At 40.7% G+C, this 12,199-nt stretch overlaps 1 protein-coding gene across 6 annotated transcripts in view; it reads left to right on the plus strand.

Annotated features, from left to right (window-relative positions):
- The window catches only part of FOXP2 (forkhead box P2), a gene marked incomplete at its 3' end in the record, with an annotated part of 555,064 nt that overhangs the window by 171,145 nt on the left and 371,720 nt on the right, over positions 1 to 12,199 (plus strand). The window lies entirely within an intron of this gene.

The following is a 12,199-nucleotide window of genomic DNA, read 5'->3' on the forward strand; positions in this document are numbered from 1 at the left end:
AAGACAGTTATTTTCTCTTTTAAAATTTGATGGCATACTCTTGGGTATTGAGAGGTTAAAGTTGAGTTTCACTGTATGGCTTCATGACACCAGCCACTTGAGCAACAAGATAATTAAACTGTCTTGGTCAGAAAAATCTTTTATACTAAAATATATATTTTAAAACATTTTTAGTATGTGAATACAATGAATCCCTGTGCTTGGACACCTCTACTTTGTTGAAATACCTATGCCCTATGTTCATTTGGGAACAGACACTACTCCTTGAACTCAAGGACCATGAGTTCACATGTTCTGATTGTGAGATTCATGTACTCTGTGCACTAGTGCTCTTGAGCTGCCTCAGACAGAGGGTCCAGCAGTTACGGCACTAGCCTGGGGGTTAGGAGACCCACATTCAATTCCATGGTTAGCTATAGAGCAAATCACTTAGGGACAGTTTCTAAGATATTTTAGGGGCCTAAAATATTCAGGTAGGTGTCTAGTGGGATTATCATTGCGTGTTAGGTGCCTAGTGGGATTTTTGAAAGTGCTTATCTGCATCTTCAGGTACCTAACTACCTTTAAAATCTGTCCGTTGATCTCTGTGCGCTTCAGTTCCCCACTTGTAAAATGGGGATAATAGTACTTCCCTGCCTCAGAAGAGTCCTGGAAGGGCATATACATTGAAGGTTGTGAGGCACTTCAGTACTTACAGTAATGGCGGCCAGATAAGGACCCTAAGATAGGTAGATCTGGGAAAGCATTCAGAGGGAATTGGTATACAAATGATAGATTATGAAACCCCCCATGTTTTTTTCAAAATTACCTACGTCTGGAACTGCCACAAGGAATTCTTTAAAAATATTCTGTGTTTCAATTGCGTATGTATTGCTGTAGACACAGTGAAAGGAAGACACATACATGGTAATTTTTCTAGTTGACTAAGAAATTTATTTATAGATACCAAACAAACAGCAACTGGTGCCTGATAGAAAGGAGCCCTTACAATTTGACTCCAATAGGACCTTCTGTAACTCCCTCCCCATTGCACCTCTTGGTCTCACCCTGGCACACCTTGCCAAGGCACTATTAAAGGAAATAGGCCCACTAGTATATATACACTAGTATTAGGAACCTTCAACTTCTATATGTAAGCACACACATCACTTTTCTGTGGTGATTTGATTCTTCTGAAATCTGTGGGAGGAGTGATATCCTGTTCCTTCTATCTGTGGCACTTAGTATCAGTGCACCTCACACTCTGCTTAATGTGTATGTATCCTCTCAACACCCCTGTAAGGTATGGAAGTGCTATTCATTCATTTTATAGGCAGGGCACTGAGGCATAGAGAGACTTAAGTGACTTGTCCAAGGTCACACGGGAAGTCTGAGGCAGATCAGGGACTTGAAATCAGGTTCGCCAAGTCCTAGGCTAGTGCCCTAACCACTGGACAATACTTCCTCTCCTGTTCCCAAACTCACCAGTTTTGGGAGCTCTTGGATACACCCCCCTATGCTAATTGGCCCATTCATTGATTCCTCTGTAATAACTAGTGGCCACCCTCAGTCTGGCAAACCTAGAAACTGTAATGACATGATTAAAGGAGGGGGGTGAAAAACTGACTAGAAGCTCATGAACAAACTGAAGCAAACATAATAATGAAGATCCTGATACAAATACACACCATTAAACTCAGTAACGGGAGCCACAGCATCAACGTTCCCATCACTACTTCCACAATCAACTCCACCTTGCAGTCGTACCGCGACCCAACCCTGAATCTATGGTGAATAAAACAGACATCCTGAATCCTGCTTCGATGAATGAGAGGACAGGTGGGTGGGGAAAAGCTTTAGAAGCACAGGAAGGAGGTAAAAGACAGGATCTCTGTCTTGGTCTTATGGTGACTATAGTGACAAGGTGGCCCATGGAACACCATATCTAGTCACATGGCACTCATCCAACTGGGGGTAGCAGCAAGTGATGTCACCCCTCCTTTTAGTGTTGGAGTCTGCCTCTTTTGAAGATCAGCTAGTCAGTCAAGTTGGTGCTACTGGTCTCCACAGTGATGGTTAAAATGGGACAGTGCTGCCATTGTTGCTCTCTTCACCCATTGGCTGGTAAGGGGGAGAAATTCCTTTCTTTCCCTCTGTCCCCATCCTGTTGATTCAGGCAAGCAATGCCCAGTGGCATAAAGTGCTGGGCTGAAGCCTAAAGGACTAGGCAAATATGATAGTATCACCTGTGGTAAATAGTACAAGAAATGACATTTTATTTTAATTGCAGCTTTAACAGTCAGGTAGGTCAGGACATAGTGTGCATCACTTTATAGTGAACATAGACATAGGATTGGGATATATGGGACAGAAATATGGAATCTGCATATGTTACATATTTAAAAGTAGTCCTGCATGTACAAAATGGTTTTGTGTTTTTTTTTCAAGCTACCGTGTATACTATCCAGTGCAGAAAAGTTTAGGACACAAAGCAGATCAAACTCTCTGCTTTCTAAGCGATGATGGAAAATTCTCTATATTTACCAACTACGTGTCTTTCGGAGAGGCATATTAGTCAATTTCTCCATAGTTAATGTCCCATATTCTGGAGAACTGTTTGTTTATGGTAGGAATATATTTGTTACACTGGCAAGCTGCAGTTACAATCTGGTCAGCCAACAACAGCTATTTCAGCAAAAAGAAAAAAATTGGCTGATTTTCTGGAGATTTACCATGTTCTGCACCAAGTAATGCCAGAAAAGCAATAATACTGACTTGTGTACCTATAATAGTTTGGCAATATAATTTTGTTAAATTCCAAAATGTCTGGACTTTAAGGCAGTCCTACCACATATGGATGAAAGTAACTATTATTCTGTTTCCTTTCCAACAGAGGTCAGTCTGTTTTTGCCCATAATTTGCAGTTAAATACAATCAATACAAAAATGTTTTATGTACAGAAAGCCAACATGTATTTGGCTTTTCTAGTAATAGGTTGTTTATTTCTTGCATTAACGTGGGAGGGCCTAAGGTGGTTTTTCAAAAAGCAAAGAATGGTAAATTTTGAACGCAAGTTCTTCCATATCCCATTTACATTTCTGGAGTGTCTAAGGGACAGAACACAGTTTCTTTGTACTGATAAAATAGATGTACATCAGAAGGACATCCTACTTAGGGGTAAATTTTCATTTTACTTGTAGTGCCTGCCTTAGAACAAACCACTTAACTGGAAAACAGCATATCTGGTTGGAAAATTTTGAAATTTAGACAAGAATGGGGAAAATTGGAAAAAAATCCTTTCAATTTTCAGACTGGATTTAAAAAACAGGGTGGCTACACAATTTTCCCTCTTCATCCCAAAGGAACATAATTCTTTCTTTAGAACTGTTACAGTTGAAGGCTTAGTTTTCTAGCTCTGGCTTCCCACAAAAATGCTTATGGCTGCATTGCATAGTGTTGCACTCTGTAGAATATCTAACATTGGTGTGCATGAGGTTCTGAGTTTGCATCAGGAATGATCTATTTGTCTTTTGTTGCACACTGTTTCTCGCTTATGGGATTCCCTTCCAATTCTGATGCAAAAAGTCACTTCATTCAAATCTCTCCTTCAGGCTTGCTTTTTACACAATTCTCATTAGAATTGAGGCAATAATGATGATTTCTTTACAAAAAGGGTTAATTGACTCACCAAGATGTGCATGTGCTTAAAACGAATAATCACCATCTTGTAATCCTTCTTCAACCTTATCCTACCATCTCTTTGTTAACCCAACTTTACCATTTCGCACTTGAATTTTGATTGTAAGCTTTTTGGGACATGTCCCATATCTTTTTGTTTGTTCTCTAAAGTGCCTTACTGTATCCGTGTATTTTTTTTTCATGCCAATTTGTGCTGTAATTGAAAACCAACCCAGAAGGGACACTTTGCTTTAGGAACTGCATTTTTCTCCTTGAATAGCCTCTCCATTCAGAGTTGTAATGCCCTTTTTGGGGTGAATGACCTACTGAGCGGCTTCCTTCAAGACCTATAATGTTAGGGCAGCTGGTACTTTCAGTGACCCATTCATGACCTGGGAGCTGATTCAGCTTTTCTAAATAAATTTGTGCCATCCCTCGTGTGAGTCTTTCTTTTGGTTTTAACGGGAGGAACCATTGGGATCCAGCTGCATCTGCTTCATGATCTTTTACATAGAAACGGTGCGTTGAGAAAAAAACTTAAGGAACTTTCTATATTGGGGTATTTCCTGTTGCAGTGCACTATATTTCAGCTACCGTACTGATTACACTACATAACTAACAGTATAACTCATATACAATTTTGTATTCTTTGTATTTCTAGACTCTCTTTACTTACCAAGTACTATCTGTCTGTACATTTTCAGCATGAACAGTATAATATTGACATGTCCAGAGGTGAAGGGACATCGCTTATAGTTCCCTTGCAAAAGACCTGGACTTGGAAGCTATGCAAGGACTCATGGTTTGTTGGCCATCAGGTGCATTACAGAGGTGTGAAGCATTTGGTCTCCAGGGGATTATATGAGTAAGTCTGCCAGCTGGTTTATGGAGTGGCATTAACTATATCCTAGAGGAAGCTACACATTCCTGGCCAGAATGTGATTGCTGTGATAACAGCATAATCTGAGGGGAGGGGAATAGGGATAATGCGAGAAGAAAAATGTTGGACTTCTTTCCCCAAAAATAATTGGGTGGGCTAAACTCTAATTGCTACGAAGCAAGAAGAGCAACATAAAAACAATACTTGACTTTTTGTTAGAATTTTTTTTAGATAAAAGAAGGACCCATTTATTGTAACATTTTGAATTATCTGTGCAAGATAATCATAGTCAGCTGCAAATTACTGATATTTTAGGAACTTACCGAAACATTTTTAATGGAATCTTAAAGCGAAGGCAACTTTCTTTTGTCAAAATCAAAAGTAGTTTACATTTATAAAATCAAATTTGTGGCTTGGAACTACTAGGTAGTAAATTTTTGCTATGATTATACAAAGTAGCAAAATATGGATTTTAACTGGCCTGCTTTTCAATTCAACTGAACATTAAGTACATTCTTAATGGTCTGATTTGCTGGAAAGAGCACTATTACAATAATCTGCTTTTTACAGCCCATATCAAATGTGAACTTGCATCACTTATTACAAAGTTTGTGCTTTGGGAGACATTTTCATGGCATCTAGGAGTGATGCCATACAATTTTTAGAGTTAGTCCTTAATGATATCATCTTCAGAAATGAGTTGTTGCTCAAACACACTGATTATTTTGTGGTTTATATCTAATCCAATAGCTATATTTAAAATGTCATAGAAATCTGTAGGGGAAAGCATGTTGAAAAATGCTGTTGCCTCAGTAATTGTATAAAACTGTTATGGAAGAGATGATATATATCTTAAATTCTTAAATATTTTTAGGGCTCCTTGCTGTGTCTGACACAAATTCATAATTTTTAACTGACTGGAATACAGGTTTTTAAATGTTGCCTGCTTGAGAACAGAGGGCTATTACTGTAGTTGTCATGTAAAATAAAGTTAGAGTCTGGAGCCCCTTTCTAGCTGTCAGCTATATTAAGAAGCTACTGGTGTGTTGAACTAGGCACCCGTATTGTATAAGCAGTGTATTGTAGTGTCTAGGGAGAATTTTCTTTCTCTTCATTGCTGTTTTATTAGGCCTTGCTCGCTCATTCACTGTTGCCCTGTCTTACTCCAGCTTTCTAGCTGCAACTCACAGCACAGTAGGTCTAATGTAGATTGACGCCTTTGCCAGACGACTGATTGAAACTTGTGTCTCATAGTTGCTAATGCTCACTGAACCATTTTATTGAAGATAAAGTAAATAAAATAGATTGCCATATGAGAATTCTCTGAAATCAAATGGAATAATTTGACAGGTTTAAGCCCATGGAAAAGGCAAAGCGTTGAAGCAGACGGGAATGTTTTTTTATGCACAATATACCAGGAAAAAGGGTCTGCTGTGTTTGATCTTAAAATATTAATGTTTTTACCAAAAATTGTAATCATTGGAAACATTTAGCATAGTCTCCAACTGAATTTGTATTTTGCTTCAAATGTTACTTTTCTTAAGAGATGCTTTATTTTTCTTTCTTTTTTTGTAACAAAGGAGTGTATTGTGCTGATTTTTTTCTTATTGCGCCTATAAGACTTAGTGTGTGGATCACTAGCTTTTTAGAATTTAATAAAAAGAACATATTTTTACAGTACACTGTACAGTCTTCAAGTTTAAATAACAGTAAACTCGTTCTTTGGGAAACTGATTCTGTGGGATAGTGCTAAGTGGGTGTATTTTATAGAAAACTTTTTTATGAATTTATTTAAACAGTAATGCAGTTTGTGACTTACAAATAAACAGCTACAATAGGATTGTAGTATTTTTTAAAACTGTGTAATGCAATACAGTAAAAGAAAAATTGATGATAGCCATTGTTACAGACAATGTACAGTCAAGAATAAACAAATGCACTCACAGAATTTCTCTTGGGTAAAGATATAATGTGGAAAAGCTTTTATAATATGCCCCAGTTAGTCTTCGAAATAAACCAGTATATAATAGTAAAAGAGTGATGGCACATTAGCTTTAATATTGAGTATTCCTAATCTTTATCTGGATTGCACTGAATCTTGGTCACTTTGCTCGCACTGGTTATTTCATTGGAGCTAATTGGACTCCAGCAGAGAGCGGGGTGGCCAGGATATATTGTGGTTAGTTTAAAATGATGAATTATATAAAATCCAGACACTAAATTGTGTAATATAATAAATTAAATTAAAATTATTTTTTTTGAAAAAGTGAAGATAATTGCATTCTAAACCTTCATTTTCAAACATTAATAATATTGAAAAAACTCTTTTTGAACTGACATTTTTAATGTTTGTTCTCTGCTCAGTTTTCTTTGATTTTTTTTTGAAAACTTTAAGAAAATCTAATGAACTTATTTTGAGTTAGACAATCATCTGAATAATTTATATTTTTGAACAGAAAATTCAAATGTTTCATAACCAGAAACTATGTGGTACTCAATGACAATGTAATGTTGGCTAGTTTTGAAGAATTACTGTTGTGAATGAGTTATTTGAAAATAACATACAGTTGAGAGTTGGTAAATTGGAAATAAACACTGAGAAGGGATTTCCAGTTTTACCGTTAACTGATGTACATAACAGTGAGGTTCTGCTGGCGTGATAAGTGGCAGGGACAGTATAGGTTACACCATCTTTCTAGTGAACCAGTGGAGGACTTCAAGATCATATTGTGACTAAAGCTGGTAAAAAAATTTGAACAGTGCTGTCAGTTTTTCCTCTTCTTGTGTCATATTTTCGAGAAAAAATTCCAGTCATCTCCACCTGTAGCCCTGTCCCTTGCATCAGCTAATCTCTAAGAAGAGCTATCTTGCCTCTCTGTTGCTTCTGTCATGGTGGTGGCAACAGGTGTCTGGCCAAATGCACGATGCTTCACAGCAGTTCTGTTGGGACGTTGGCTACAAAACAACTATCTGATGGTAATAGCTTTCAGTTGCTACCAAGCAGACTGGATTTGAACTGGGGATTTAGAGGTGAAAAGCTCTGTATCGCAGTACACCAATCCAATGAACAATTTAAAAGTTAAATGTTCAGTATTTCAAGAACCTAGGAGAGGAAGGATTAAAGAAGCCCTTTATTTGATTCCGAGCCATCCAGAGAAGAAGAGGCTGGATCTGTGCATTATGTTGCTCTGATCCTGCAGTTGACAGAGTCTGGGTGAAATGGTGTACCTGCACTGGAACCTCAGTGAATCAGTGATAGGATTAGGACCTTATCCTTGTTTACTCATTGGGATTCTATGAGATTAGATCTATATATGCCATATATACATATATATATATATATATAAAAATATATATATATATATATGCCTGTTTGCCAGGAGCTGGGAATGGGCAACAGGGGATTACCTGTTCTGTTCATTCCCTCTGGGGCACCTGGCACTGGCTACTGTCAGAAGACAGGATACTGGGCTAGATGGACCTTTGGTCTAACCCAGTATGGCTGTTCTTATGTACATTACAATAAGAAAGTAGCGTGTCTTTCCAATAACCCTTCAGTCTTGGGGTGCTTAACCGCAAGTAAAGGTATCTTTCTGTCACACTTCAATTTTCTGCCCTGCTTCAATTTGGACAGCAGTTAGTTGATTTTCAAGAATAACTTGGTGACAAAACCTGAGCGCGTACAAAGGAGATAATGTAACCCAGGAAACAAAACACTTTTACAATATTTATAGGTTCTCTCTTGCTAAGAAAGAGTTGCTGACATTCATTAGCGTCTTTCCTCATTTTTGGAGAGCATCAGGGGAATATTTAACAGCTAAATATGGTAGGTGTTAAATGGACTGATATTTCAGCTCATTTTTAGTACATTTAAAGGGGGAAATTGAGTGAACAGTTGCTATAAACTTGTTGTTAATGTTGTTAAAGTTGTTGAAATGCATATGGAAATTCTTATATTTCTAAAGTTGAATATGCAGCTTGACAAGGTGCTGAACTTCTTTATTATTTTGGTCAGATTGTGGGTACATGTATCGGCGGATAATGGTTGGATAGGAAGGTATAATACACATGATCAGTAGTTTACTATCCTATGTCAGTTTTCTCTAATGTCCAGAAATTTTCTTCTCGAGTAGACATAAGAATGACCAAACTGGGTCAGGCCAATGGTCCATTATCCCAGTATCCTGTCTTCCAGCATAGGCCATGCCAGATGCTTCAGAGGGAATGAACAGAATAGGGCAATTATAGAGTGATCTATCCCTTGTTCTCCAGTCCCAGCTTCTGTCAAGCAGAAATGTACATAGACCTGAAGGATGGGATTTAAGCCATGACCATCTTGGCTAACAGCCACTGATGGACCTAACCATCATAAACTTATCTAATTCTTAATAAGGATTCTATGAATATGTCACAGTGGAGAAGAGATGGTGATCATCTTTGCTTCCTTGTCCCTTTCAAGGCAGAAATTACTTCTCATATCTCCACTTGCTACTGCTTTTGGCTTTGTTGTCATATATCATTTTTATTTCTTGGCATAAAGTCAGCCAAATCCATTTTATTTTTACAGTAAATAATTAAAAAAATACTCAACCCAGTCAAAGGCTTTTTTCCCCCTATTTTTAGACAAATATTCTTTTTTCAAGTCTTGATCTTCATTTCCTATTTAAAGCCACAGGCTGAGAATGTTGGTAATTCATACAAGTCTTGATCTTCATTTCCTATTTAAAGCCACAGGCTGAGAATTTTGATAATTCATACAACAGACATTGTCATCCTATCAGAGCCTGTAAACTGGGTGTCTGCCCATACTGAGGGACAAATTTTCCTTACCATGCCTGAAGGAAATAGAATTGGGGAGCTCAGAAAGGACACCGCTTTCCATCTCTCAGTCTGACTGCTGCTGGGGAGAAGGTTTTACAATACACTAGGTACTGAAAGCATGGAATAAGTGCAGTGGCATGGGTTTTGCTTCTCAAGTGTGACAGGGGAATTGGATGAATTACCTTTCCCTGAGTGTCTCCTGGTTGGAGTTTTTCTTTTTCTGTAATTTATGAAGTTGGTGCTGATATCTCTCCCTGCAGAAATTCAGTCAAGCCAGCTTCCCTCTGCTGAGTTATATGTACTCTAACTAGAATTGTGATGGTGTGACAAAGTTCCTCCTCTGCCTTGGTGGGTCCTGTGCTTATTGGCGGATTTGCTTGCCTCAGAGGTTCACAGCAGCCCTCAGTTTGGCCACTTTCGTGGCTCAAATCTGCCATTCACTCAGTTAGCCTCATCACTGGCCAGCATGGGGAAAAGGAAGAACAATCCCCACGGTCTCTGCTGATCCACCTAGTGGATCGGGGAACAGGCTAGAGACTTTCCCCTCTTGTGGAACCCACAGTCCAGGTCAATGCCTCTGGTATCAAGTAGGGAGTTGGGGGGATGGAGGGAACCCAGGCCTGCCCTCTACTCCGGGTTCCAGACCAGGGCCCTGTGGATTGCAGCTGTCTCAGTGGCTCCTGTAACAGCTGCATGACAGCTACAACTCCCTGGGCTACTTCCCCATGGCCTCCTCCCAACACCTTCTTTATTCTTACCACAGGACCTTCCTCTTGATGTCTGATAATGCTTGTACTTCTGAGTCTACCAGTAGTACACCTTCTCACTCTCAGCTTCTTGTGCCTCTTGCTCCCAGCTCCCTGCATGCACCCCACAAACTGAAGTGAGCTCCTTTTTAAAACGCAGGTGCCCTGATTAGCCTGTCTGTCTTAAATGATTCTAGAGCTTCTTGACTGGCTGCAGGTGTTCTAATCAACCTGTCTGCCTTAATTGTTTCCAGAAAGTTCCTGATTGTTCTGGAACCTTCCCTGTTACCTTACCCAGGGAAAAGGGACCTTCTTAACCTGGGGCTAATATATCTGCCTTCTGTCACTCTCCTGTAGCCATCTGGCCTGACCCTGTCACAGTGGCCTTTGAGAAACTATGTGATCCCTTTAATTGAATAGTGAGTTTAAAGCTCTGAACCTCTCAGTTACATTGTTGTAGGTCAGTATTGCCACAAAATAGTTAAGTGACAGTTACTTTCAGTAACTACTGAAAGTACTACTTTCAGTTGTTTGCAGTTACCTTAGAATATGAGGCATGGTCGCAAAAAGCTCAAAATGAAGACAAGTAGTTTTGGCAGCAGTACCAAGAGGGAGACACTGAGTCTTATACCATGATAAGAGCTCTTATACATGGTATATACTTTTATTTATAATTTAATTAGAATTTTTCAATTATTTCAGAATTGAAAAATGGCTTTTAAAAAAAATGGATTGAACAAGCACCTCAGCTGATATTTTCCATCCATGCTGGAAGAAAGACAGGAGGGCCATGGTTGTGGTTTTATTAGGTTGCAACTATATTAACCTATAATATCTGGGAATATTCAGCAACAAATTGTTCAATGCAGGGTGTTGGCTGCATGCTGATCTTGATGTAGGAGCCCCTAACTCCTCTTACTCAGCTCCTATAAGGGATGCTTTCCTTCAAACCCTTTTTCAATCCATTTTCTCTTATAAGCAAATCCCTTCCTGACTGAGTATCTGCACTGGACATCTGACACAAGTTTTATGTATTAATATACAACATTGTAACCTAACCCCCCTACTCCAGCCCATTGGGTCCTAGACCAGCTGTAGGGAAGGTGGAAAAAAAAAAAAACATCCCAGCTTGGCCAAATCTGGTGATGAGGGAAGCCTCTCAAGGAAGAGGAGCAGCTAGTGTAATGCCCACAGGGATCACGAGGGAACCTGGTCCTTTTGCCAAGTGCATGAGTGGGTGAGTGCTGCCAGCTCAATCCTTGTATTGAGGGCCTCTTCATGGCTGCATGGGGTATAAATAGGGTTGCCAACCCTCCCGTTTTTGCCTGGTGTCTCTCAGAATTAGGTTCTATCTCCCAGATGCTACAAAAGCCAAACCGGGAGATTTTAGGCTTCTAAAAGTCCAGCGGCGCAGGCTCCCTGCCTGCCCCGGCCCTGTGCTGCTCCCAGAAGCGGTCTGCAAGTATCTGTGGCTCCGGGGGTGGGGGCAGGGCTTTGCACACACTGCCCGCGCCCTGAGCGCTGACTCCACAGCTTCAAATGCCTGGGGCCACAGGGACATGTAGTCCGCTTCCAGGAGTGGTGCGGGGCCAGGGCAGACAGAGAGCCTGCCTTAGCCCCTCACCAACGACTGGGAGCCGCCCGAGGTAAGCGCTGCCCATACCCTGTCCCTCACCCCAGCCCTGAGCCCCTTCCTGCACCCAACTTCCCTCCCAGAACCTGCACCCCAATTCCCTGCCCCAGCCCTGAGTCCCCGCCCAGAGCCTGCACCCCCACCCCCTCCCACACCCCACCCCTCTACCCCAGCCCTGAGACCCCTCCAGCAGCCAAAGTCCCTCCCAGAGCTTGCACCCGCACCCTCTCCTGCACCCCAACCCCCTGCCCCAGGCTCAGCCCAGAGTCCCCCTTCCACACTCCGAACTCCTTGGCCCCAGCCCAGAGCCCACATCCCCTCCCGTACCCCAACCCCCTGCTCCATCCCGGTGAAAGTGAGTGAGTGTGGGGGGATGGAGTGAGCAGGGTGGGGCCTAGGAGAAGGCAGGGCAAGGCAAAAGCGGGGCCTCAGGGAAGGAGTGAGGTAGGGGGCAGGGCAGGA

This window comes from Lepidochelys olivacea (genome assembly GCF_965140295.1).
Source record: "Lepidochelys olivacea isolate rLepOli2 genome assembly, chromosome: 1".
NCBI lineage: Eukaryota > Metazoa > Chordata > Testudines > Cheloniidae > Lepidochelys > Lepidochelys olivacea.